This window comes from Muntiacus reevesi, chromosome 22 (assembly GCF_963930625.1).
Source record: "Muntiacus reevesi chromosome 22, mMunRee1.1, whole genome shotgun sequence".
NCBI classification, from domain to species: Eukaryota; Metazoa; Chordata; class Mammalia; order Artiodactyla; family Cervidae; genus Muntiacus; species Muntiacus reevesi.
Genome location: NC_089270.1, coordinates 7501610 through 7523759, shown reverse-complemented (window position 1 = coordinate 7523759; position 22150 = coordinate 7501610). Strand labels below are relative to the sequence as shown.

Below are 22150 nucleotides of genomic sequence, written 5' to 3'. Positions count from 1 at the left end.
CAGATTGTTTACCACTAATGTCACCTGGGAAGCCCGCAGCAGTTTCCTGCTAAATCTAAACACATCATTATCAGGCAGAGTGCTGACAAGTGGACTGAATATCACAACGGGAATTACAGCAGTTCTGAAATTCCCTGGAGGTACATGACTTTAAGCGTGTCATGAACTCCTTCTTTTCATAGAGAAGATTATCGTTCAATATCACTAAAGCCATGCTTCTAGAAATATGTAATCATTTAAAATCATTTTTTTTTTAATTATAAGGCTTGGGTGCTCCTGGTGTTTGCACCAGGATTGAGAGAAGGGAAAGCTAGGATGTGAAGCAGTGACAACAAATGGTTCTGCCATTCCCACAGTAGGTGGGAGTGGGAGGCATGAAATATGGGACCGGAAACAGGAACAACCCTACAAATTTTTTCTGAATTTTAATAAAGGGGCAAGGCCTTTATGGCTCAGCATTAGACCAGTCATTGGCAAATGATGTGCCTGGGAAGAGATTATGCTCTTACTTGAGTTGGATTTCTTCATCCAAGAGCAATCTCTTGAGGCAGCTACAAAGGCAGCTTATGAGATGTCGACACTCACTTTGCTTTAGGAGAATGGATGTTTCAGTCTAGGATGGGAGTGGGAGGTCTGGTAGCTTTGCACATCCACCATCACAATTCCTTGATTGCTATAGCAAAATGTGAGAGGAACCCAGATATGTACTTTATTTAGTCCATGATCATGCATCAGGTGGTCTCATCACTAAATTGTGTCCAACTCTTTATGGCCCCTGAAGACTGTAGCCCACCAGGCTCCTCTGTCCAAGGGATTTCCCAGGCAAGAATACTGGAGTGGGTAGCCATTCCTTTCTCCAGGGAATCTTTCCCACCCAGGGATTGAACCTGGGTCTCCTGCGTTACAGGCAGATTCTTTACCAACTAAGCCACCGGGAAAGCCTGCATGCCTCAGATGACCTGGTAAAAGTTCTACTCTGCAAGGCAATGCGGCAACACAGCTGGGGCAGCCCTGGAGCTGTGGTTATGGCCACCTTCTCCCCATGTTTGAATACAGAAGCTCAAAAAGGCTTTCTCCCAACGTCTTCTGGGCTATTTACTCTGCAGTCACAACTGGAAACAATGACAGAATGATCGGAAGCAGAGTTCAGTGGGGAAGTAGAGTTCAGTGGGAAGGCAGAATGAGATGTGGTTTGGGGGAGGGGCTTAGCTCTGTGTGATCATTCAAGGACCCAACTCCTTCCATCTTGTGGCTCCATCCTCTTCAGATTCTCAGAACCTTTTTTTTCCCCCCTCACACAAGTGGAAGGGAGCCTGGGCTATTAAGAGACAGACCTTGATGTGGCTCCAATCATCTCTGCTTACATTAGCCACAAATGCCATAATGTCATCTAGCTGTTTGCTCAGGAATGAAAGCAGAACATGAATATCTGTGCTCACTAGCATTCTGCACTATATAGCAGAAAGACTTTAGGCAGATCTAGGTTCAAATACCAGTTGTGATAGAATTAGATGTGCTTCATGCATCATGTTGTCTAACTTTTCTGAGCTTCATTTGTCTAATCTGTAAAATAATGAATACCCCATTCATGACTTGTTGGAACATTTAAAGGAGGTGAATAACATTTCACAGAAAAGTGCTTTCGTTTACCTTCTTTTTTAATCTCTCTCTTTATATATACAGTCTTGTTTGTTTTCAGAGGCACCCAATGAGTTATGACATTTGAAGGTATAACTGAACATGAGTTGCTGTAGACAGGATTCCTCCATGAAGTGATGGACAGGCCTCTTGACCTCTAAGTCCTTCTACTGTGTAAGGACCTCTGAAATATTCATTAAACCCATACCAGGTTGAGCCAGAGTCAGACAGGGCATTTCTACTGGAACCAAACACAGATACGTGTTCAGAAACCGTATCTTTCCTTTTCTTCTGGAACTAAGTCTTCTCAGCAGAATATCGACATCTGTAAAGCTTTCTGATTTGACTTTTCATTTCTTCTCTTTGCAGAATGGTGCTTGTCTTGGCCTTTCATCTCGATATTTAACTGAGAAGAATTTCAATTGTTTGCAGTCAATCCCAGAGTGCTTTTCCAATTTCCCTTTGTTTTCTTTGGGATTTCAGGAAATCTCATGTGCCCATATAATTCAGTTATAGTTCCAGAAGAGCCTGGTGTCTCAAAGTCACAGATGACATTTTAAAATATTTCAACACCTGTGTATGAGAAGCAGGTTTAGGAATCAAGCAGCCGGAGCCGTGTGCCCGGCCTTGTTGTTAATTGGCTCTGTGACCTTCAGCAAGTAATTTGTGCCTCTCTCCGCTGAAGAAGGAGGGTGAGCTGGCTCAGTGTTTTATAAACCACAATTCATGGAATGCTGGGGTTTCTTGGACATATTTCCAGGGGCCTGGTGATGACAAAGGGAAGTCTTTGCCCTCATCAGCTCTGCTTTTCATTTTTTTTAATGTTTAGAGTTTTATTAATGTCACAACAAAAAGGTTTCACTACCTTTAAAACAAAATATGGAGTTCTCATAATGTCTCTTTCACAAAATGTTTTCACTATTTTCTTAAATCATAAACTTGGCTAATGTTCTACTTTCTTTAACACTGTGATTTCACCGATGAAAAGTTTTAAAAAATTTTGAAATGTATTGTAGAATGAAGAACTGTCTGAATCTTCAGCATTAGAGAAAATGGAGTTAGAATGATTGTAGCAGAAAAAGACACTGAAGCCGGTTCAAACAGAAGCTCTGACTGCTCTCTCGTAAACTATTTAAATTCTCCAGCTGTCAGTCAGTCAGTCTGGCCTTGCAGGTTGTGAGTGTGAAAAGCTAAGATGATGCTGTGCGTTGCCAAGCACAGTGATGACTCTCACACGCACGTGCTGCTATCCCTGCTCCGTATTCACACACACACACGACCAGCAGATTCATGCAGGATAGCTCTCTTCTGAGCAGGTGTGGCTCCAGAACCTTCTCCCCGCCAGGCTTCAGGTGTCCACTCCTATCAGAGCAAGTCAGCAGGTAGGAGGACAAAGCAGAGATGATACGCTGTCCCAGTCCTGATTTTCTATCTGTAGATTGGGAATGGCTAGGAACTGAAAGTGTGTGTACCCCCAAAATCTGCATATTGAAGGTTTAACTCAGTGTGATTATATCTGGAGTTAGGGCCTTTCCTGAAGTAAAATGAAAAATGAAGTCGTCAGCGCAGGTCCTGATCCAATAGCATTAGCGCCCTCAGAAGGAGAGACGCTGCTGTACCCTCTCTCTTTCTGTGTGTGTCTCCAGCTCTCTCCTTCCCCTTGCCAGGTGAGGACACACGCAGAAGACGGCCAGCAGCAAGCCAGGGAGAGGGCCTTTGCCAGAAGAGCATCACCAAGCTGCCCCACCAATCGAGAACTCCTAGCCCCCAAAACTGTGAGAGCAGGAATCTCTGCTTCGGCCACCCAGTCTGTGGCACTTTGCTGCGGCAGCCTGAGCTTGTTGAGGGGCTTCCCTGGTGTCTCAGCAGTAAGGAGCCAGCCTGTTGATGCAGAAGGTGTGGATACAACCTCTGATCTGCGAAGTTCCCCTGGAGGAGGAGATGGCAACCCAGGCCAGTATTCTTGGCTGGAGAATCCCATGGACAGAGGAGCCTCATGGGTCGCAGTCCATGGGGTCCCAAAAAGATGAATATGACCGAGCAACAGAACGAAAGCAGAGCTCTCTGAGATAGGAATATCCACATCTTCCGCAGATGCTTCTTGTGTTATCATTCATTCAAGCAGCATCATGGAATGTCTATCATATGTGAGACTTTGAATTAAAAGTGGGGACCTTTTAAACACTCATGGGTCATGGATCCCATACCCAAGAACATGACAGCCTTAATGGTGCTAAGTATCAATGTATGAATGAAGCTGGCAAGTACATGCTAGTTTGTAGACACACACACACAATTCTTAAAACAAAGACACCAGTTGGGTGCAGAGGTAGATGTAAATAATGTTCACTGAAGCATTAGCATAATAGTAGATCTTGGCAAAGAATTCCCATTTATATTAGGCTCTGAGCTCTGTAAACTCAGATTCCAGATCTCTACTTGTTACTTAGTACCACTTACTCTCTACCACTTGCCATGGCAACCAGCATAGAAAAGGAATTTATAAATGTCTGTGGCATAAACACACAAATCAATGTTAAAGTGAAATATATGATATGTAAAATATATAACATGACTCATGTATATGAGATGATAAATGGAAAATATATACTAAATTGATAGCAAATTATCTAAACTGTGCATGAATACATTTTTTTGTTTATAATAAAATTAAGTTTTCACTGATCACAAAAGAAATACACTCAAGGTAACCTACTCTGGAGAGTATCTGTAGGTGGCTCAGTAGTAAAGAATTCACCTGTCAATGCAAGACACCCAGGTTTGACCCCTGGGTTGGGAAGATCCCCTGGAAAAGGGAATGGCTACCCACTCCAATATTCTTGCCTAGAGAACCCCATGGACAGAGCAGCCTGACAGGCAACAGCTCATGGGTTCTCAAAAAGTTGAACACGACTGAGCAGCTAACAATTAATCCACCAAGTTTGTGGTATTTATTATGAAAGCCTTAGAAGCCTGGACAAAACCCATCTATGATAGTTTTCAGTGCAGGGATTTAGAGGTCAGTATAACTTTTGGATGGGCAGAGGAGTGGGGCTCAGTGACAGTGAGAAGTTTCTGGGTTAGAGGGAGGACATTGCAAACAGTCTAGATTGCTGTGATTGACACCAGAGCAGGTGACTTCCAGGAGCTTCCTTGGAAGCTGGTACCAACTTCTCATCTGCTCTCTGCCCTCATGATACTCACCACCTCTATGTGATTCATCTTGGATGGAGAAATCATTTATTATTCATCTCTAATACACAGCACCTTGTACCATGTTTGGCGCATAGAAAATATCTCATTAATGCTCACTGAATAAATGATCTCTCCTTTTAGTCTCAACCAATCAAGGAAGTAGATGTTGTCAATCTTTATGATGAAAACTAGGAAGAATCTTAGTGTCAACATATTGCCCAGGTGGCGCTCGTGGTAAAGAACCCACCTGCCAATGCAGGAAACATAAGAGATGTGGGTTTGATGCCTTGAAAGATCCCCTGGATGAAAATGGTAACCCACTCCAGTATTCTTGCCTGGAGAATCCCATGGATGGAGGAGTGTGGTGGGCTATAGTCCATAGGGTCACAAAGAGGCAGACACAACTGAAGCGACTTAGCACACACACGCTGCCATATGATAGACTATTAGACAACAGTTTTCAAAAATTTAATGACAGGAGAGAAAGTTCATGACAAAATATTACCTGTGCGCACACACACACACACACACAGCCCAAAGTATTATCAGTGGTTATTTCTAAGTAGTGAAATTTTAACTTTTTTTTCTTTATTTTCCTCTGTCCTTTTAGATTTGTTTATTTTTTGTTGGAGTATAGTTGCTTTACACACTGTGTGAGTTTCTACTGTACAAAAAATGAGTCAGCTGTGTATAAACATATGCCCCCTCTTAGGTCACCACAGAACATAGTTATACATATATGTCAGTCCCAATCTCTCAATTAATCCCACCCCTCCTCTTATCCCCATTGATGCCCATAGATTTTTTTTTTAATTTAAAAATGTGTCCCAACCTTTCTCTGCATTAAGGTTATATATAGTCCATGGGGTTGCAAAGAATCTAACATGACTGAGCGACTAAACTCTCTGAGCAACTCTTTGCAACCCCATGGACTGGAGCCCACCAGGATCCTCTATCTGTGGGGATTCTCCAGACAAGAATACTGGATTGGGTTACCATGACGTCCTCCAGGGGATCTTCCCAACCCAAGGATCAAACCCAGGTCTCCCACATTGCAGGTGAATTCTTCACCAGCTGAGTTACCAGGGAAACTCGACTTAGCAACTAACACTGTATGATTTTATGATGCAGGATGTTACTAAAAGTGATCATCATATAAAGGTTTTGCCACGTTAGTCAGTACTATTTCAGCAAGGCCGGGAACGTTAATCTAAGCGGTGATCACGAACCACAGGAAGCAGAAGAAAAGCAGGTTTTCCTAAGGTCAGAGCAGCAACAGCTGTTCATTTATGATGTTTGTGATGTTTGTTCTTCTACTTACTTATCACTCTTCAAAATTCAATTCACCACTTGCTGGATCTCAGGATTTCAGTCTCAGATCAGAGCAAAGCTTCTCCAACCTAGAGAGAGCTCGCTCCTCCATGCTAGAGTGCGACCTGGTTTATGTTCTTGGCTAGTAGATGCTGTGTCCCCACGGCACTTTGAACGAAGCCCAGGAACTCTTAAATACTAGGGCTTGAAAGTATAAGATGTTCTTATCTTTGAATGTGCTGCTATGCTAAGAATGGAACAGGGGTTCTCACCTCAGTCCCACTGACATTATGAGCTGGATTTTCTTTGTTTGGGGATCATAGCCTGTGCATTGTAGAATGTTTAGCAGCATTTAGCAGCATCCCTGGTCCCTATCCATCAGATGCCAGTGGCATTTCTACCCCTAAGCCATAACAACCAAAAACAACCATAGCATCAGTGTCTCTAGATACTGCCAAAGTTACACTGAAATCTATTGCAAAGTCTTTATTCTAAGTATAGTTGAGATCATAAGAAGGTTTTAAAAGAGGAGGAAAAATTAGCTAATCTGACAATATTGTGGACCAAAGGCTGTGGGGGATGAGGGCAAAGGTCAAAAGCAGAGAGAGCAGTAAGCGTCAGGGAACTATTCCAATGGTCCAGATGAGACAAAATGATGGCTCAAAATAGGGTAAGAACATTCTAAGTATGGGCTTCCCAGGTGGATCAGCAGGTAAAGAATCTACCTGAAACACAGGAGACATGGGTTCAATCCCCAGATCGGGAAGATCCCTTGGAGAAGGAAATGGCAACCCACTCCAGTATTCTTGCCTGGAAAATTCCATAGACAGAGGAGCCTCAGTCAGACATTACTGAGCATGCATGCATGGAGAGCTTCTAAGCATATCCCTACCCTAGTCTTATGCCCACTTTTATGGGGCAAGATACAGCATTGTAGTTAAAGCCAGAGATCCAGAGACAGACTCCCTCACTGTGTAAGTTACCTGCTACCCTGAAGTGAGTTATCTGGAGATGATGAAATACCTATCTACCACTCATGGGGTTACTGTGAGGATTACATGAGTTCATACATGGAGAGATCTTAAAAGAATGGCTAGTACACTGTAACAGCTCAATAAATGTTTGCTATGGCAAAGCTGGAGAAGAGCGTGTTTAGAGAAACAAAAATTGTGAGGTCCTTAAACATACACTTACTTATTCCAATAACACATAGAGCTTTATTTAAGAATCCTGTGTTTGTCGTATCAATGTCATACATCACCAGCTGTGGAAACAGAGGCTGCTTACTCTGCCTCCCCGAGATAAACTCAGCTTTTTATCTGTTTTCTGTTAAAAATCAATGTGATTCTAAATCCAGCTAAACTCCTTGGTTTAGATACATGCACGCGCAGACACAGGGAGAGAGGTAATATGCACATATATTGACAGTCCTAAATAATCAGTGTCTTAGGTTCCTATTGTCTCATAGAAAAATCAGCACAAATTTAATGGAACATCAGACAGAGACAAACATCACGTGGTATCACTTACATGTGAAATCTAAAAAGCAAACCAAAAAAACACAAAAACAAAAACCCCAATAAAAATGAACTTATCTATAAAACAAATTTAAACTCACAGACATAGAAAGAGGAAAAAGGAGAGATAAATTGGGAATTTGAAATTAACAGATACTCCCAACTACAAATAGGGCTTCCCAAGTGGCTCAGTGGTAAATAACTTGCCCGCCAATGCAGGTGACTCAGGAAGGGTAGGTTCAGTCTCTGAGTTGGGAAGATCCCTGGAGGAGGGAATGGCAACCAACTCCAGTATGCTTACCTGGAGAATCCCATGGACAGAGGAGCCTGGAGGGCTACAGTCCATGGGGTTGTAAAGAGTCAGACACGACTGAGTGAGTGAACACACAGGTACTACATATAAAATAGAACAGCAAAGACCTATTATATAACATAAAGAACTATATTCAATAACTTCTAGTTAAAAATAAAGTGAAAAGGAATATATATAGTCTATACATATTCTTTATATATATTTTATTATGCAACATATATAAAAAATATATATATATAATATATGTGTTTACATATATATATATTAAACTGACTCACTCTGCTGTATACCTGGAATGTTATAAATCAACTATACTTCAGTTTTAAAATAAAGCAAATTAAATAAAAATAAAGCAGAGTGTCCATTTATTATCTTACAGTTCATCAGAGGTCTGGTTGAGGTCAAACTGATTCTCTTTTAAGGTCTCATGAAGCAGAAAGTCAGCCAGGCAGGCTTCTTATTGGGAGACTCTGAGGAGGGATCCACTTCCCTTGGAAGGAAGCAGTCCTTGCAGTTGTAGGTTTGAGGCCCTGATACCATTGCCAGCTGTCAGCCAGCTAACAAGTTCTAGAGGACCCCTCATTCCCTGTCACCTGGCTTTTATCTTCAAATCAGCAAAGCTGCCTTGAATCTTTCTCATACTTCAATAGGCCCTCTGATTTCTCATTCTGTAACCAAGAGGAAGAAGCTCTCTGCTTTTAATGGGTTCATGTGATTACACTGTCATTGTTTAGTCGTTAAATCATGTCTGGCTCTTTGCAACCCCATGGACTGTAGCCCACCAGGCTCCTCTGTCCATGACATTTCCCAGGCAAGAATACTGGAATGGGTTACCATTTGCTTCTCCAGGGGATTTTCCCAACCCAGGGATCAAACTCCCATTTACTACATTGGCAGTTGGATTCTTTACCACTGAGCCACCAGGGAAGCCCTACGTAGCCCCTCCTAAATAATCTCCTTTTTGGCTTAAAATCATGGGAATGACAGGTCAAGGGCCTTCTTGAAATTATGCTTATCATACTAAGAGTACAACTGATGAGTTAGTAACCCAATCAGAAAGAAAGTAAAAATGAAAGTTGCTCAGTCGTGTCCTACTCTTTGCGACTATAGTCCGTGGAATTCTCCAGGCCAGAATACTAGAGTGGGTAGACGTTCCCTTCTCCAGGGGATATTCCCAACTCAGGGATTGAACCCAGCTCTCCCACATTGCAGGCAGATTCTTTACCAGCTGAGCCACTAGGGAAGCCCAACTCAATCAGGATTAAGACAATTTTCCATCAGAAATTTCCCTTGTGCCCACTCCAGTCAGTCCCCAAGTTCACACGCAAACACTTTTCCATCACCAAAGATTAGTTCTGCCTCTGTATAAATGGAATTACACAGTATGTTTTCATTTGTATTTGGATTCTTTCTCTAGCATAATATTTTTGAGATTCACCCATAATATATGTATCAGGAGTTTGTTTCAGCCTGTTAAGGAATAATATTCCTATATCACAGTGTGTTTATTGATTGAAGTGTTGGTGGAAGTTTTAATTGTGACTATAATGAATAAATGTAAACATTCTTAACAAATGTTCATGTGGTGATAACCCATTTCTCCTGGATAAATATCCAGATGTGGAAATTTCTGCCTTTACATAGATAAGTATTCAACTGCCAAATACTGTTCCTAATTGGTTGCTATCATTTTCTACATCTACTCCTCACTCCTGGTAAAGTATGCACATTTCAGCTGGTACACATCCTCGCTTCCATTTTTGTCCATGTTTCTAATCTGAGCTGTTCTATAGCATGTGTACTGTATCTCTTTTTGGTTATGAGTTGTATTTCCTTGATGGCTAATGATTCTGAGCACCTTCCTTATGTGCTCATTGGTCATTTCTATATCTTCCTTTGTGAAATGTCTGTGCAAGTCCTATGCCAAATTTCTCATTGTGAAATTGGTCATGTTATTGATTTGTATAAGCTTTTATTCTACATAAAGTCCTTCATCAGATATAATATATTATATATTCACTTAGTATTTAATATAATATTTATACACATATGGGTTTCCCAGGTGGCTCAGTGAGTAAAGAACTTGCTTGCAATGCAGGAGACATAGACAGATGCATGTTTGATACCTGGGTCAGAAAGATGCCCTGGAGGAGGGCATAGCAACCCACTCCAGCATTCTTGCCCGGAGAATCCCATGGACAGAGGAGCCTGGTGGGCTATAGCCCATAGGGTTGTGAAGAGCTGGATATGACTAAAGCAACTGAGCATGTACATAGGCATATACACATACACATATAATAGAATATGCATAAATGAGCATTCAAGGAAAGAAAAGACAAAAAGAAAGGAAAAACAGATAAAGGGAAAAAGCTCGGAAAAAGTTTGAATCTCTGACATTGATTTACGTGGCAATCTCTTTCCAATCCCACAGATACACCAGAAAACTGAACTTGATTGAGCAAAGAACTGCGATGCATGCTATAGAATATTACATCTTATTCTATGAGGTCAAGACCTCCTTGGGAACAAGCATCTGTTCTAATATCCTCCATATTTCTACCACTTGTTACAGTCTCTGTATATAGAAGCCAGTCAACACCTTTGTTGAGAGAATGAGATGATAAGTTAATTTGCTGATTATATCATTTAATTATCAGAGGAGAGAATCAATCAATGAGCTTTGGGGAAAGAAATAAAACCACCAAAAACAGAAGTAGCGTGTATATTATATATTGATCACGTTCAGCTTCACAGAAGTGAGAGACGGATACATAAGGAAACAATGATAAAAAGGGTGAAACACACATCCTCAGTTCTTCCTCTTTCATAAATTCTTTCTAGCCAAATATTAAGAATCCGATCATGCACGAATGCTTCAGGATGTAATCAGTTTCTCTCTCATGTACGAAGCCTGTTCTTCCCTCTCATGGATCAATCCTATCAGCATGCACATGCTTGTTTCTGCTTTCACAAACCCTTCCTTGACCCCATGTTCCCCTTTAGCATCTCCAGGACTTTTTTAAGTTGTTGACACTTGCTGTCTGTTCTTCCCAGTTTAAAGTTTACTCTTCCCACATTCCCCCTGTAATCTGCCAACCACCTCGCCATGGATATCACTCTTATAAAAGTCTCCAGAATACAAATCAATGGGCAAGTTCTATATCTTAGACTTACTTGGGAGACTCTGCAGCATCCAACAGGATTGAGAGCATCTGGGCAATAGAGTGGTTTATATGGGGCTTGAAGCTCCACTCATGGATCGGAATCTCATTTCTACTGCTTATTCAGACATCCTGCTCAAGCCAACATGACCTCTGGCTCTCCATGGAAAGTGTTGGTTCTTTCTGTTTGGAACTTTTGCAGTTGTTCTATCTGCTCAGAATGTTCCTTTCCCAGCTTCTCCCCATCCTTTGGGTCTAGCTCAGGTTTTTCCCCCCTCAAGGAGGGCTTCCCTGTTCACCTTTGCATACAAATGTCATTGCCCTGGAGTACCTGTAGGTAGCCCTGAAGCAAGACTCATCGGTGCCCTGACTCTGATGCAGACTGACCCCATGACCTTAACCCAGTACACACTCTCATGCACTTCAGTTTCTTCGTCTGTAACTCATGGTGATGACAATGCCTGCTTCAGCAGATTTCCATGTGCATCCAGTGAGGTAGTGTGGGTACTTACTATTTGTTGTTGTTCAGTAGCTAAGTCGTGTCTGACTCTGCTACCTCGTGGACTGTAGCTTGCCAGGCTCCTCTGTCCTCCACTATCTCCTGGAGTTTGCTCAAGTTCATGGCCAATGAGTACGTGATGCTATATAACCATCTCATCCTCTGCTGCCCCCTTCTCCTCCTGCCCTCAATCTTTCCCAACACTAGGGCCTTTTCCAATGAGTCAGCTCTTTGCATCAGGTGGTCAAAGAACTGGAAATTCAGCTTCAGCAACAATCCTTCCAAAGAGTATTCAGGGTTTATTTCCTTCAGAATTGACTGGTTTGATCTCCTTGCAGTCCAAGGGACTCTCAAGACTCTTCTCCAGCACCACAGTTCAAAAGCATTATTAGTTCTTTGGTACTCAGCCTTCTTTATGGTCCAATTCGCACATCTGTACATGACTACTGGGAAAACCATAGCTTGGACTATACAGATCTTTGCAATGTCAGTAATGTAGACCTTTGTAATGTGGGTACTCAGTATAATGCCTGGCATATAATGGATGATTGTTTTAAGACACACCCACCTTCACTTTTCCCTTCCCGGGTATGCTTGAAACATTTGGTGTGATTCAGGATGTCCACTTTTCTCATTTAGAAAAAAAAAATCCAGTTTATTGGAACAGACTTGCCGTACCCGATGGGGAAATAAAAGTATTCTCTTTTAAGACAGTCACACTAAGGACCAGATAGTGGCGAATAGGTCTCCAAAGAAAACGGGAATGAGCTTTTCTCGTGTCTTTTAATAGAAGTGTTATTTAACTTTTATGGGAATGTCATAGAGATGAGAGCTGTTCCCACTCAGTGAGCTTACAGACAAAATAAAATAAACAGACAAGGGAGGCAGCGGTCCATTTGATGAACCTCCCCAGAAGAGACACAGCAATTGGAGAATCAAAATTAACTGGCTGTGTTTATTCACTTCTAACTTCTGCCTGGGTTGAGCTTTCATTTCTGCCTGAGCACATACTATCTCTCTCTGTTTATTAGGCACTTTTTCTGGAAGAAACTTTAGTCCCAAATCCCCCTGTTGTTCAATTCCTCTCTTCTGTGTGTTTCCTTTGAACTTCTGATCCAAACAAGGCCAGGAATACATTCAAGGCAGGGCTGCTCTGCAGTTCAGAAAAAAAACTATAATCCCATCATTGTAGCTCATCAGTTGACCACTGACTAAGCTAGAGGGATTTGCTTCAGATTTTAAGCTTAATCTCCAAATTTAGGGGGAAAAATGTTACCTGCTTCAGAGAATTATGGGAAGATTTGAATAAGATGATTCATGTCAAGACTTGAAGGTTGCCTGGTCTGGAATGAGCAGTGGTTCATCATGAGTGTGACTCCCATCGCCAAGAATCACTTTTTGAGCGCTTTCCTCATGACCACCACCATTATTAGGAGCAGCACCCAGGTGGCTCTCCCCCAGCCCGGCCCTGTCACTTAGCTTTACTGACACTTGGATGCTCATCTTCATGGAAGACATCCAAGGGGAGACAGGACAGCCCTTCTCAGAAGCGTGGGTTGGACCATGTACTTTTAAAGTCCCCCTCCATCCCTTCAACTCAGTGACAATATAAATAGAAATGACTGCAACAGATGCACTAGCCATTTACAAATCTGTTTCATGTCTTGGTTTTTTCCTCTGGCTCAATTCTGAACTACCCCTAATGAGCCAAATGGCTGTAGACTCATGGGAAAAGCCTGATATTTTCCTGTTAGAAAAGGGAAAAAGGGAAGGCAGACTGCATCTACTTTAAATTCCATCAGTGCACCAAACAGCTATGATCCTCTTTCCTTTGCTAAAAGCAAAGAAGAAAGAAACAATATGTTGCTGCACACTTTTTACTGCTATTAATAACTAAACCCCCAGACTGTGATGAACTATATTTTATTTTCTTGGGTTCATTTTACTCTAATTGCTCCCTTTATAATGGAAATGTTTGCATTGCTTCATTTCCCCAGAATGAGTAGAGCTGAACCTGTTTGTTGGTCTCCTGTGTGGTCCCAGAAATACCTCTACGAGGGTCTGGGATCCTTGAATGATAACTGCTGCTCCCTGAGTTATAAAACTCTAACCTCATTTCAGAAATGAGGATCATCATTATTGGGTGAGTTCTCCAGGAAGGGCCTCGTTTGAAAAATCCCTCTCCAACTGATTGAGCTCTTTCCTGATTAACAGTGGATAAATATGGAGACTATTACTTAGATACCGCATGCTGGGAGGCAAACATGATAATTATACCTGTCAATCTGCAGAACCCCCCTGGTCTCAAATGGAGTGAAACACTGCCATTTCAATCTAATCTGCAAGAGAGGCGAATGGAGAGGGGATGATCACTATGGAGAAGGCTGAAAGCACCCCAGCTGTCAATATCCGCGTGGGAGGCAGCTGATGGTTTGGATGTCATCACATTAGCAATCTCTTCAATAAAAAGGAAGTCTGGCTGCTTTGTGCCTTGAAAAGGAGCCGCAGTTGAAAGCATTAAAATTAGTGCCATTTTACTGAAGATCATGATGATTTAAAATGTCAGTTCCTTTCCCTAGCACTGTCATTTATGATGGAACATAGTGATGACTATCACCAGCCAGAGCCTGAGTCTCAAATGAGGGGAACGTGCCGTTTCAGATGCAACTGAGGAGCCACCTAGGGAGAGGTGTGTTTGGATGTGTGCATGTGAACACCGAGGCATCATCCCCAATGTCACTCTGAGCTTTCCTCTCCTCATCCAGAAAGTTAGCCTTGGTCCAAATCTGGGCTGGGAGAGTCAGTGGGAGTCAGTCAGTCCTTGGGAGGAAAAGAAGGAGATGCCCAGTAAGACAGTGAAATACCAGCAACATCCTCAAAGACAGAGTCCCCAAGTGACAGCAGGAGTCTATGGAATGATGTTGATGATAGTAATGATGATAGCCAACATCTACAAATTGTCTAGTATAGAAACCTTATATTTATGCTATCCCACTGAACACTTTTACAACAGTCTTAAGAATTAGAAAATACTTTTAATCCCACCTTGTGTGAGTGCTCAGTAGCTTCAGCCATGTCTGGCTTTTTGAGACCCCCTATGGGGTCATGCCATAGCCCACCAGGCCCCACTGTTCATGAGATTTTCCCAGGAAGAATATTGGAGAGAATTGCCATGCCCTCCTGCAGGGGATCGTCACAACCCAGGGATCAAACCCCTGTCTCCTGTGTCTCCTGCATTGCAGGCTGATTCTTTTACCCCTGACCACCAGGGGAGCCTTAATCTCACTGTATAGATGAGTAATCTGAAGTTCAGGGCAATAAGTTGCTATGTCAAGGTCAAGTGATGGTGGGACCTTTGGAACTAGATACAGAGTTCAGTTTTATCTTCTAAGTTGAATTCTCCTCAGAGTCATGAATTGGACAAACGCAGGGACAACTGTAGAGTAGCAGTTGACTCTTGAAGAGGACATGATAAGGGTGATCACCGCAGAAACGCCTGGGGGTAAACTGGGAGTGACGTTGGGGCTACAGCATGTGAAGGCCAGGTGGGTTTCAGAGTATCAAGCCCCAGCAGAGAGCCAGAACAAAAGTCTAGAGTATGTGTGTGAACATAGAGTCCTAGCATGAACCTATTCATCAAGACATGTTGTTAAATTAAAAAAAAAAAAATTTCCAACACCCTAAGTTCCTTCCTGTAAAAGGGGTTTACATATGCTTTCGTATCTTCCTGAAATGTTTTTCCCTGGAGAGGCTGTCCCTTCCTATAAAATTAAATAGCATCATATTAGCTCAGCACTCCTCTTTTATAGCACTTAATGCCATGTAAAAGTATTCAATTTCTATTTACTTTTTTTTTTAAATTATCATCTCTTCCACAAAAATATAAGTGACCTCAGAGCATAAGCTATGTCTCTTTTATTAACGTGTATCTCCAAATCCTAGCACAGGTGATGGCACACAGAAAAACTAATAATAATTTTTGTGAATAACTTACTATGCAGAATATTCTACTAGATAGAGATATTGTATGTATTATGCCTTATATTCTCATAATAGCTTTATAGGACAGGTATTTTATTATTTTTTTTACAGGTGATGAAACTGAGTCACAGAGAAATTAAGTTTTATTGATGTAAGTGGTGGGGTTCATATTTGAACATAGGCAAATGAATTCCTCTTTACTATATTTACTGCATTTAGACAGTCTCTTATACAAGCCCTCACTGAGGATTGTTGAATGAATGAATGAATGAACAAATGATTGAACAGGTTGATGCTTGGTCAAGATAATGTCTTCTGAGATCCAGTAGGTGAGAAAGGAACAACAAAAAATTCTAAGGACAGTAGTGGTCCATAGAGAAATGACATAGAATTATGTTTCTTATTTAGATGGAATTGGGGTTGACAAGATTTAAGAGAAGCAGTTTCAAGGTCTCAAGGGCCACATCTCAGACAGAACAAAAGATGATTTCCATGTAGCTGTTTTTTTTTTTTTCTGCTTTGCACTTTCTAGATGTTTTTCATCCTCGATCTTGAGAAACCAAGGGAAATCCCACCCATGACTGATGCTTGAGTGTGAATATTTTCATCAAATTGAGCAGAGCTGTGAGCATGTTGATTAATCTATCCATTAATCAAGTCAATCACTCAAAAATCTTGACTGTATTAGATCCTTTATGGGGCAAACTCAAAGACTGAATTAGATGCACAAGAGATTTATTGTTGTAATAAATCTCCTCACAGGAACACCTGAAGGACAGAGGTAAGCACAAGCAGGAGGAAGTGGGAAAAGTCTTCAAACTATGATGTTGGTCTTGTCCCTATGAAAGAAAGAAGGAAGGAAGAAAGATGGGGTGTTAATATCCTCACGTCTGAGAACCAGGTCAATGGGGATTTGTGAGCAAAGATTCCTTATTAGAAGAGTCTGATATTGGGAAGAAATAGCCCTTCTCTCTAGTAACTCCATTACTTTCACTCATTGGTTGACAGTCATAGCCTCAGAAATGTGTTATAGTGGATTCAAAGATAAGGCATAGAAGCTGGAGACTGGAGGAGTTTTTGTAGTAAGTTCTTTTGAAGGGAGCTCTGAACAGTACAGCTCCATGGCCTCTGCACTACCAATCCTTTACCCTTCATTCATTCACCATGTCCACATCGTTTCTGTTTGTTTTGCTTTTCGTAATTTTATTGGTTGACTTACAATGTTGTGTCAGTTTCTCCTGCTCAGCGAAGTGAATCCGTTATTCATCTACATGTACCCACTCTTTTTTTAAGAATCATTTCCCATAGGAGTCATTCCAGAGTCTTGAGTAGAGCTCCCTGTGCTGTCCAGCAGGTTCTTGTTAGTCATCTAGTTTATATACAGTCATGTGTATGTGTTCATCTCAATCTCCCAATATATCCCTCCCCACTCTCCCCCTTGTTACCGTAAGCTTGTTTTCTACATCTTGATTCTGTTTCTGTTTTGCAGATCAGCTTATTTGTACCACTTTAAATTCCACGTGTAAGTGATATCATTTATTTGTCTTTCTCTGTCTGACCTCTGTCTGATTTTGAAGCACTCCCTAACCACCTCACCTGGAGGTAACTTCACCCCCCCGTAAGACTGCAGGAACTTTACCTTGTATTTTCCCTTTTCTTATATCACTTCACAGTTTTGTTTAATCATGTATGATAAGGTTCATGGTGAGGTGAGGAACTCTGGCCTGCAGGCGCATCTCATTAATTATCAGGTATCGGACACCCATGTATCCTTTTCTTTATAGAGAAGGTGTGATGAGGACTTTGGTGAAGGGAAACTGGAGCTGATTTTGGTGCCACCTTAACAAGCCTTGTTCTTGTTATCCTGAGTAGGTACACTAAGGAAAGGTCAGCTATGTGTGAGTCCTAGGACAGTGGGTCAGGGTTGGTCATTGAGGGCATTTTTAACTTATCTGCGAGATACTTCCATTTAATGTCCTCTAGAGAACTTGCTTTTATTCCTTGGAAGGTAGGATATTACCCTGGAAGAACCAGTCTACCTTTAAGGTCTAAAAGGAAGCAGTCATTTATCAACTAGACCTTCAAAGGCTGGTGAGAATAGCTCACACACATTAAGCCTTTCCTGCTTCAACTCAGGATTGTTTGAGAATTATATAGGTGGTCCAGTGGAAGTGAAAGTTGAAGAAATTAGGCAGGGAGCTGAAGGATCCCTCAGTGTTGAGAAGGGCATGGATACTTGCTGGTAGTAGCTTACAGGCTTCAAGCTCAGCCTTAGTTTGACTTTCTGTCCACAGTTTCCTTGTTCAGATATTGCACTCCTGAGACTAAATGCTTGTCTTCTGCTCAGTTCCCTGAGGTGTGCTGTGTTTTCAGGTACCAACCCTGCTGGATACAGAGATCTCTCACCTCATTGTGGTGGTGGTTTAGTCCCTAAGTCATGTTTGACTCTTGTGACCCCAGGGACTGCAGCCTGCCAGGCTCCTCTGTCCACGGGATTCTGCAGGCAAGAATACTGGAGTGGGTTGCCATTTCCTTCTCCAGGGGATCTTCCTGACCCAGGAATCAAACCTGGGTCTCCTGCATTGCAGGTAGCTTCTTCACCTACTGAGCTAAGAGGGAAGCCCTCTCTCCTCATTAGGGGATTGAGTATTACCCACAACTGGTTAAAGCTTTAGACCTCCTACCACAAAAGGACCTTGCAGGAATAAGCAATATATTCCTCCACACTTTTGAGTGAAATTACCCTGATTTTAGCCTCCTACTCTCTACCTCCTGGATCTCTGGTATCTTGGATCATGACTGTGGTTAAGACGCCTTGTCGTCCTTCCTGGGTGGCCCAGTGGTCTAGAATCTGCCTGCCAGTACAGGGGACATGGGTTTGACTCCTACTCCAGGGAGATTCCACACGCCTCGGGGCAGCTAAGCCCTTGTGGACAACTATTGAGCCCACACACCTAGAGCCCATGCACTGCAACTACTAAGGCTGCACACCCTAGAGCCTGTGTATGCAATAAAAGGAAGTCCCACACAGCAAAGACCCGGCACAGTCAAAAGTGAATAAATTAATTAATTTAATTTAATTTAAAAAAAGACTCCTTGGCTACTATGTCTATACGAGTGAATTAAAACTTTTCAGCACAACCTGATATTAGGGGAAATGGAATTAATTGCAAGGTGAAAGAGACTGATTTGGGAGCTATTATCCACTTTAGAATTGATGGGTTTCTCTTTTATATGTTTTCATAACATCATGCCTACTTCATATATTGTACTCATCATAGTTTTAATTATTCTTTTAATTACTGGATGATTCCCCCACTATAATGGTCTCTTAGTTTTTTGAAAGTTGAGCTTTAAGCCAACTTTTTCACTCTCCTCTTTCACTTTCATCAAGAGGCTTTTTAGTTCCTCTTCACTTTCTGCCATAAGGGTGGTGCCATCTGCATATCTGAGGTTATTGATATTTCTCCCTGATTTCTTGATTCCAGTTTCTAATTCATCCAGCCCGGCATTTCACATGATAGACTCTGCATATAAGTTAAATAAGCAGGGTGACAATATACAGTCTTGATGTTCTCCTTTCCCAATTTGGAACAAATCTGTTGTTCTACGTCTGGTTCTGACTGTTGCCTCTTGACCTGCATACAAATTTCTCAGGAGGCAGGTAAAGTGGTCTGGTATCTTACCATCTCTTGAAGAATGTTCCACAGTTTGTTGTGATCCACACAGTCAAAGGTTTTGGTGTAGACAATAAAGCAGAAGTAAATGAGAAGCTGCTAGTACATACTAGATATTCTAGAGAATATAATGTATCTTGGTAGCCTCTGGTTTCTCCTTTGTAAAAAGGTTTCTAAAATGATCTCTCTATGACAACTATCACCTCAACAGAGGCCAGGATATGTTTAGCCTATTATACTTTCCAGGTTTCTTTCAGACTGCGAGTGTGATCTTTTTTCAGGAGTTTGAAAACAATTTCTAGGCTAGGACTTCTACATCAGCTTGCAAATTACCTTGTAGTAGAATCTAAGCTTGCCATGTTTCTGACTTTGCCTAGCTTCATTTCTATTTTGAGTCACATGTTGAACTTGCCCCACACTATTGGTGTGAAAACAACTACTTCTTCTTGCTTTAGAAAGATCTTGATCTAGATTTAGACAATTGCTCAAAATATAGGCTTTAATAACCGAGTTAAAAAATATAGACTTTCATGACGAAGTTACAAAAAGCTTTCCTTCCAACATGTTGACTGTTGCTCTGTTAATGAAAATGAAGATATGCTCTGCAATGCTAGTCAAAGAGGTTTGTGTCTAGCTTTTTTATACATAATCAGTCTTTATTAAGACATTGGAAATTTCACCTGTGTCACATTTTTGAAGTCTTTTAAGTCAGAAATGATTCGATATAGAAGCTGCAAAAATAGTGTAGGTCCTCTTCACTTGGCTTCCTTAAGTGATAATGTCTTCCATAATTATGGTAACACAGGCACCATACTAGGAACTAAACCACAGACCATATTCAGAATTTGCTAGGTTTTGCATGCACTCGTGTGTGTGGGGGGTGTGTGTGTGGGGGGGTGCTGCTTCTGACATTTCAGAACTTGGACAGATTTGTATAACCACCAAAACAATCCAGATTCGGACAATTCCATCACCACATAGGAAATCCCAAATGTTCCCACTTAACACTTATGCCCTTGCTCTAACCCCTGACAACCACTCATCTGTTGCCCAGTTCTAATTTTGTCACCTTGAGAACGGTAAATTAACAAAATCGTAATGTATGCAACACCTTGAGATAGGCAGTAAGAGTCATCTAAGCTGATTTGCTCCTTTTTCACACTTAGTAGTATTCCATTGTATAGGTTTATCTGAGTTTGTTTAACCAAATGCCCTCTGAAGGATATTTAGGTCATTTACAGATTTTGGCTATGACTAATGAAGCTGTTATTTGTATTTTTTATAAATGAAGTTGAACTTTTGTGACAAGATTTACATGCAAAACTTTTCATTCCTCTGTGTTTAATAGTGTTAACTGAAATTGCTTGACCATGTAAGAAGCATATTCTTAACTTTTATGAAGCTCTGGCAAACTGATTTCCCAGATCGTTATAGCATTTTGTATTCTCATCAGTAATGTATGAATGATCAGATAGCGCCTCATCTTTAACAGGACTTGGTATGATCATTTTTTTCTTTAATTTTAGCAATTTTAAAATGGGTGTGCCCCGTCTGTGAGTAGTGATTTTTTTCAAGAGTCTGAGATAAAATGTCTTTCTTTATTTGGCAGAGTTATAACACTTCCAGTGTCAAGTGCTGAAACATGCCTCTAATAGCTATGGTAGAGAAAGTTAATGGTTTCATACCAAATGTCATACGGCGATCACAGGCACTCTGTAAACCATAAAACAGTGCATCAATAGCAGGTGTTCTTGTTTTAGCATTCATTAGAGACATTTAGGGAGAAATGAGAAGTTAAGTGCTGACAGTAGTCCTTGAGTGTCAGGGATGGGCTAAGTTCTTATGCAGACAACGAGAATGCATTAGGAAAGTAATATAAACCTTTGGAAGCTCCCCATTGTGGCACTGTGGACCGTGAAATAAATGAAAAGGATGCTAGAGGAAAAACTAGGGAAGCAGCTTTAGGAAAACTTCATAAAATTTGTACAAATTTTGGATGGAATGGAAAGGAAGAGAAAAAACAGGATAGAGCATATTTTGAAAGAAGAACCTGTCAACAACAGAACAATGAACTTTAGGATGTTAAGATTATGAAAATAGGAATTAGAGAGTCTGAGTTGAAAGCAGACTTGGTCTGCCCAGAGAGGTTGTGACAGATAATCTCAGCAGCACCATGAATTCATGGCTGTGCTGTGTCTTATTTGGCTTCCGTCATCTTCACACTATCCCATAACACAGGGACAGTCAGCTGTGTCCACAGATAAAGAAATTGAAGGTCGGAGAGGTTAGGAACCTGCCTGAGAACAGACAGCAGAATTTTGCTTCTTACTATGAAATGGGACATTAATAATATCAATATGATTCTTAACATATTTAAATAAGATCATATCTCTAATGTTTTAAGGGCCATATAAATGTTATCTGGATTTATTTTGTCAATAACTTTTCCCTAAAGGTTGACCTAACCAAAATAAACAAAATTTTAATAATAGGCACCTTTTTTCTTCTACAGAAAATAGAGGTTATCATTCCTTAAATGCATTTGATACCCAACGTAAAAGCTCTTCAGGTTTAATTCCATAATCTTTCATCAGAACCTTTAATTTAAAAAATGAATATGATGCAAAGTTCAGAAACCTTTTAATTTTCCATCAATTATGCATGCATATAACCGTGCATATGAGCAAATATTGCAGGACCAAAATAATATTTTATCCCCATTTTTCTAAAGAATGTCAAGAATGATAAATTTGAATATTTGTGGTAAACACTCAGCGAAATGTCAGAAACATTACTTCTGCAAGACATTGCCTCACTGTCAGCTCTTTGTAATCTGTTTAATTTTTATTGAGGAAAAG

General features: G+C 41.0%; 1 non-coding gene across 1 annotated transcript; it reads right to left on the bottom strand.

Annotated features, from left to right (window-relative positions):
* Window positions 1-866: 866 nt before the first annotated feature.
* On the bottom strand, window positions 867-938 carry TRNAY-GUA (transfer RNA tyrosine (anticodon GUA)). Its single transcript has one exon. It is a non-coding gene; the product is annotated as a tRNA-Tyr (tRNA).
* Between the last annotated feature and the right edge of the window lie 21212 nt (window positions 939-22150).